Source organism: Otolemur garnettii, unplaced genomic scaffold (assembly GCF_000181295.1).
Source record: "Otolemur garnettii isolate 467f Iridium unplaced genomic scaffold, OtoGar3 scaffold00231, whole genome shotgun sequence".
Classification (NCBI taxonomy): Eukaryota; Metazoa; Chordata; class Mammalia; order Primates; family Galagidae; genus Otolemur; species Otolemur garnettii.
Genome location: NW_003852626.1, coordinates 58,249 through 64,248, shown reverse-complemented (window position 1 = coordinate 64,248; position 6,000 = coordinate 58,249).

Below are 6,000 nucleotides of genomic sequence, written 5' to 3'. Positions count from 1 at the left end.
ATTCTGACTAACACAGACTCCTAAACAAACCACTGGTATCCAAATGCATGTTTCAGGGTCTGCTTTGAGGAGACCCCAACTAAGATACTGTCTTACAGCCAAATATTTCACAGCACAGAACAGCTAAATGATTTACTAAAGTCACAGAACTACTTCAAGGTAGATCTCAGACTGGAAACCCCATCTCTTGACCAGCATTGTGTAGAGCAATGAAGATTTGGCCAATACTTGCCTCTCGCTCTCCTTCCTGTGCCCATGACAGCCTTTGTGAGTTGACCTTTTCTTCTGAGCCTACCTGTATGCTCAGGAACTTTCTCAACACACATACTCAGCAGTTTTTTGCAATAAAGAGGGCGTGGTGCTTACCAGGGGAACCCCTTTACCATTGCTACTCTGGACTGTATTTCAGTCCAGAATGAATTCAATTGTGCCATCCAAGCTTGCTTCACCCTACCCCACCCCATACATGCTAACATGCTGATCAAGCCTATTCCATTTCATGACAGAGGCAGAAAATACACTTCCGCCCACAAAAAAAAAGAAAGAAAGAAAAGAAAGAAAGAAAAACAGACTTTCTTGAAATTGTCAGTCTCGGAGCCCAGATCTGACAGTTCATCCAGAGCTGAGCTCTCTTGCCCCAAGCACCTTTGAGAACTATGAGCTAGCAGGGACTGACCAGAGTAGGCAGTACTCTGTGTGGATGGGAAAGAGAACAAATGAGTGAATGAATATCTCCAGGCAAAGTGAGTTATTTTGAAGTTTGTTGTTCTAGTGGCCTTTAGGGGAACTGACCAAGAAAAGAACAATAAATAAATAAATAAATAAGTCACAAAGCACTTTGGTCCTATTATTCCAGAGTCCCCATGCAAACCTAGAGCTCATTCAAACTATTTCCCAAAGTGCTTACAGATGCTGCAACTTCTCTTGTTACAGAATCTAACTAAGGCCATTGATTTGGAAAAGCAGATTTGCAAGATAAACTTGGCAGTGACAGCAAACTCTAACAGGTTAATAGCTGCAAAATGAGCTAGTGCAGTGAACCCTGGCCGAGTCAGGCCTCTGCGGACTATCTCCTGGGACAGAGCTATCTACATTGGTCTGGACAGCTCTCAGAAGAGGGAGCCATGGTCAAGGTCTAAGTTCAGCCTTAGCAGAAGTGGCCACCCATCCCCACTGTGTGCTGTGGGTGTGCAGTACACACAGCTGCAGCACATCAACAGAAGGAGGCAAACCGAAGGGGCCTTGGCTGCAGGTTTGCTGGGAAACGATGGCAGAGACAGAGGAGCCTTCAACAGAGGAAGCATTTTAGTGAATAAGCTAAGCCTCTGCTCCCTCATGGCCTCCTCTGAGCCATTCTTCTGACAGAAGATGGCTGGGACAACTGGGGAAGCAAGGATGCTGGGAACTAGAACATTGGAGCCCTGCTTTTCTCCCATGTGAGTACAGTTTGCCAAGGTCACTTTGATGAAGCCAGGAACAGTGAACCAAAAGTCATCTGCACCAGGGAAATGACCAGGGTCTAGTGTCAGCATCACCATTGACCTCCACAGGGCACACCCAAGGTCAAGGGTTCTCCAAATGCAGAACAATATTGCAGTGGCATAATCTTCCTCATGCTTTGGGTTTGGACAGTCTGAACAAGTTCAAATTGTCTGAAGACATCCTAACAGCCCAGTGAGATAGGACTGTCAAGCCATTCCATATATGCAGTTCATCAAGGCTCAGAGACATTAATGCACTGACCTAAAGCCACACAGCTAGTCAGGGAAAGAGTCAGAATTCACATCGCAAGTTCAGGACATATTCTCATCTACCATGGTCTCTTTTACAAGCTACTCTCAAACAGTGATTAAGTACTGGCGCAAGCCAGGTGTTATGGCTCATACCTATAACTCCAGCACTTTGGAAAGCTGAATTGGGAGGATTCCTTAAGGTTGGAGGTTCAATACCAGCCTTGGCAACATGGTAAGACCTACCCCCCCCATCTCTACAAAAAATTCTCTAGACCTGGTGGCACATATCTGTAGTCCCAGCTACTTGGGAGGCTGAAGCAGGAGGATTCCTTGAGCTTGAATTTGAACTCTCCTTGAGCCTAGGAATTTGAGGCTATAGTGAATTATGATCGCACCATTGCACTCCAGCCTGGATGACGAGGAAAGACCTTATCTGTAAAAAAACAAACTACACACACACACAGACAGATATATATATATAGATATAGATATAGATATAGATATAGATATAACATTTGTCAGGCACTATTCTAAGTGTTGAGAATGCATAGGTAATAAGATGCCATGTAGTCCTTGCTCTCTGAACTGAACATTCTAGTGGCAGAAATGTACAATGACCTATTAACAAGAACAGAATTTAAGTTCAGAAAATAGCAAGTGCCATGAAGAAAATGAAGCAAGGTAATATGAGAGAAATGTGGCAGGTCTAAAGATCAGGTGGGCTGGGAAATACGGTGGATGATGATTTCCACTGGGCCTTTTGAAGAAATCCTGCTCCCCAAGAATGAGCATGTGTGAGTACAAGGGCAGGCCAGCTGGCCAGAGCCAGCTCTGGCCTCTGAATCTGAGAACCCACAACTGCGGGTAATCCTATGTCTGTCCCCTCTCTGCCAAGAAGCCTTCTCCAGGCCTGCCCCTCCCACACCGGAAGGGACTGTCAGGCCATAGGGTGACCTTGTACCATGTCAATCTGGGACCCAGGGGCTCTAGGGAAGCAGGAAATGTGTATGGGTGTAAGGCTGGAGGTTGGGGGCTCTTCAAAGCCTAGTTTATAAGAGGAAAAGTAAATGCATAGCGTGTATTTTGCCTCTTACAATGAACACACTTCCCTGTGTAGAAGGGCTGGCCTTTGCAGGGCTAGAGTGTGACAGCTAGGAAAGATGGCACCTAGATGAGGAGACCCAGGCGCAGAAAGGAGATTTATCCTGGTTCAGCTCATTGGACAGGGCCAGGGCTTGAATGTTCTTACTGGGAGAGCAGGAATGGGAACACCGTCCCTCATCTCCAGATACTCGTAACCCAGGCAAAGAGGGAAGAAATGTCCAAATAATTGCCACAGATTTGGTACTCCTATAGTAGCCATTATATTAACTGTTTTGTGTTTTTCTTTCCCCCAGAAGTATCCCCTAACTGGAGACCTGCTTCCTCTTGAATGTTTTTAAGCAGCAGTTGCAGCCTGTGGTGTGCAGTCCAATCATTTTCAGGTAAATCCCACCCTTCTCCTTAACTCATGAAGGGAAGAAGAGCAGATGCCCCACACTGCTGGGGCGGGGGATGCTCTTGGCACCAGTGCACTGAGGGCCCGCAAGCGCACTGGAGAAGAGCCACTACTCTCCACATTCTATAGAGGAAACAGGCCCAGAGAGAAGAAGTGGTGCACACAAGGTCATCCTGCTCTCAAGTGGCAGAACAAGATCAATCCAGGTCCCTGTGGGCTTTTTGCTCACTGGCTGTCACTCTTGTCTTGGATTGTGTGTGAAAACACCACACTGTACCCCCAAAGTGCATCAATGTACACAGTTACCATTCAATAATAAAAAAAAAGAATAAATAATGCAAATAACTCTGAAATGAAAAAAAAAAAAAAGATTCTTCACATGTCTCCTGGGCCACCTGAGTCACCAAGCAGACGGAAATGAAGGGGCCAACGGTCTGAAGCTCTTTTGTTGCTCTGGTTTCTCCACCCAGCCATAAAATAGAAATACTGGGATGTGCATCTCCACTGACACACAGAGATCTCCAACCAAACGGGACAGGCTTGTGAGGAGTCAGGGGAGGTGAACACTAATATGTTGGGACCTTGGGGACTTAAAGACGCCCAGGTGCAAACACCCCGTTACAGCCTTCCCTCTCCTGTGGCTGCAGGGAGTGAACTCTACCACTGATACTCTGGCAATAGTGCTCGCTGGCAATGAATGTGGTTTCCATATCCTGCCCACCCTGCGTGATCACACCAAGGGTAGGGCCTGCCTACATCAGTGCTGCAAGTCCATGGCTTCCCAGAGGCAGAGTGCTATGGCTGCTGGTCAACCTCAACGAAGCTGAACTCTGCCTTTCAGTGAGTCTTGGATAATGTCACCCAAAGCTGGTGTGCCTATGTAGGTATTAAGGTGAGGACACAACCCAAAAGAGAAAAATGAAACATTCCCTCCAGTTACCACTTCTAAGAGAACAGTTCTCTTCCTCCGAGGCTCCTTCCCACAAGGCAAGTCTAAAAGCACATATTACCACCTACCTTGAAAGAAAACTCTTTGCACCTGACTTCACCTCTGACCACCCCCAGTTTCTGAGTTCCCTCAGGGCAAGTCCCTGCTACCTCACCTGAGTCACCCTTCCTGAGCAGGGAGGCCATACTTTGTTAATAAAAAATACAGGACGCTCAGTTAAATTTGATTCTGAGACAACAAATAATTGTATCATATAAGTATGATCCACGTCATATTTGGGGACATTCTTTTTTTAATTAAGTCATTTACACATAGATCATGAATACATTTCTGCATATGTGGGGTACAATGTGTTGTTTTTTATACAATCTGACGTGCTTACACCAAACCCATCAACATAGCTTTCGCCTCATTTACCTCTTTTATGTTTACATGGAGGGACCTGGGGCACTCTTATATTAAACAATTACTCATTGTTCACCTGAAATTCGTATTTAACCGGCAACCCTATTCCTGCTGCCACCAATACTGGTTGATGGAGAATACAGCAAAAGTACTTGGGAATGAGTACTACAGGCTGCAACTGTAACATTTGTGTCATTTTTGGAGGACGTTTCCAACATATATAAAGCCTGTGCCTCGTGAGTTGCAAAGGAGAGCTGGTCCCAGAGGGGGAAAATGAGTTAGAAAGCACTTAGAAAACAACCCCAGGGGACCAGAGACCCGAGATTCATCTGCCGAGAATTTGATTCTCGTTAATTCATAACAGTGTCTTTAAAATCCTGGACTAGAATTTGAGAACAGTCAGTGTGTGACAGTCATTACTCCTTGGAGACGCCCCCTCTGCCGGCTGGGTACCCTTCCCACGTTCTTAATGCCACAGCGGCCTCCAGTGGCTTCGAGAGGAATCGCACGCTGTCGCCACCCGTTGACTTGAGCCAGTCCCTAAAGTCAGAGAGGGAGGTGGCAGGGCCCCTGGGACAACCAGGGGCCTGGGCTGTGCGGCAGGATCGGAGCCAAATGGCCCAAATCCAAGGGTGGGATTGGAAACAAAGTTCTTCCCCATTGCTGTGAAGCTTAGACCAGACAAGGTTATATTTTATCTTCCACAGCAATGTGCAGCGTATCTGCTGACCCAATTTTACAGATGTTCTCTTCAAAATGATCTCTGCTTTGTGAATATTTTTCTCTATCAAGCTGTGGTGATAGAAATGTCCCAAAAAAAAGGCCCCTTTAAATAGAATGAGAGCCTGTTCTGCTCAGAATTGATTCTTATTCAGCCAGCAGGAGGTTGTGGGAAAGGTAAAACCACTGGAATTAGGACCCCCACCTCTCCGCAGCGCCTCTTACTGCCAACCTAGCAACTGTCTCTCTTGTTTCCTAGAAGGGGCGGCACCACGGATCCATTATTGAAAACACACAAATCCCATAACCTTGTTCATTTTCATATATGTAGCTCAGAACAAGAGGTGCTCTGCTGCTGCTTCTCTTTGATTTGAAAGCAATACAAAGAAGAAAGAGAAATGAAAACTATGGCCACAGCAAGGCCAGCGCTTAATCCTTCCATACACGTGTGTGCTCTCCAATTATGACAAAGGCAATTTTCCAAACGGGTGGTCGCCAGCCCTGTTCTTTTCACTAGGTGATTTTCTAGCAGCTTCACAGCATTGAGATGCACCTCATTTCAGCTGAAATCTAGCCCCCCCTCCCCGGGGTCAGGAGACCTAAGGACAGAAATGTTCCCCATGCAGAAGCCTTTGCAGCCTCCCCTATAGAGGCCTGAACTTGGAGGTGGGCTTAAAATAGACTTGATGAACTTG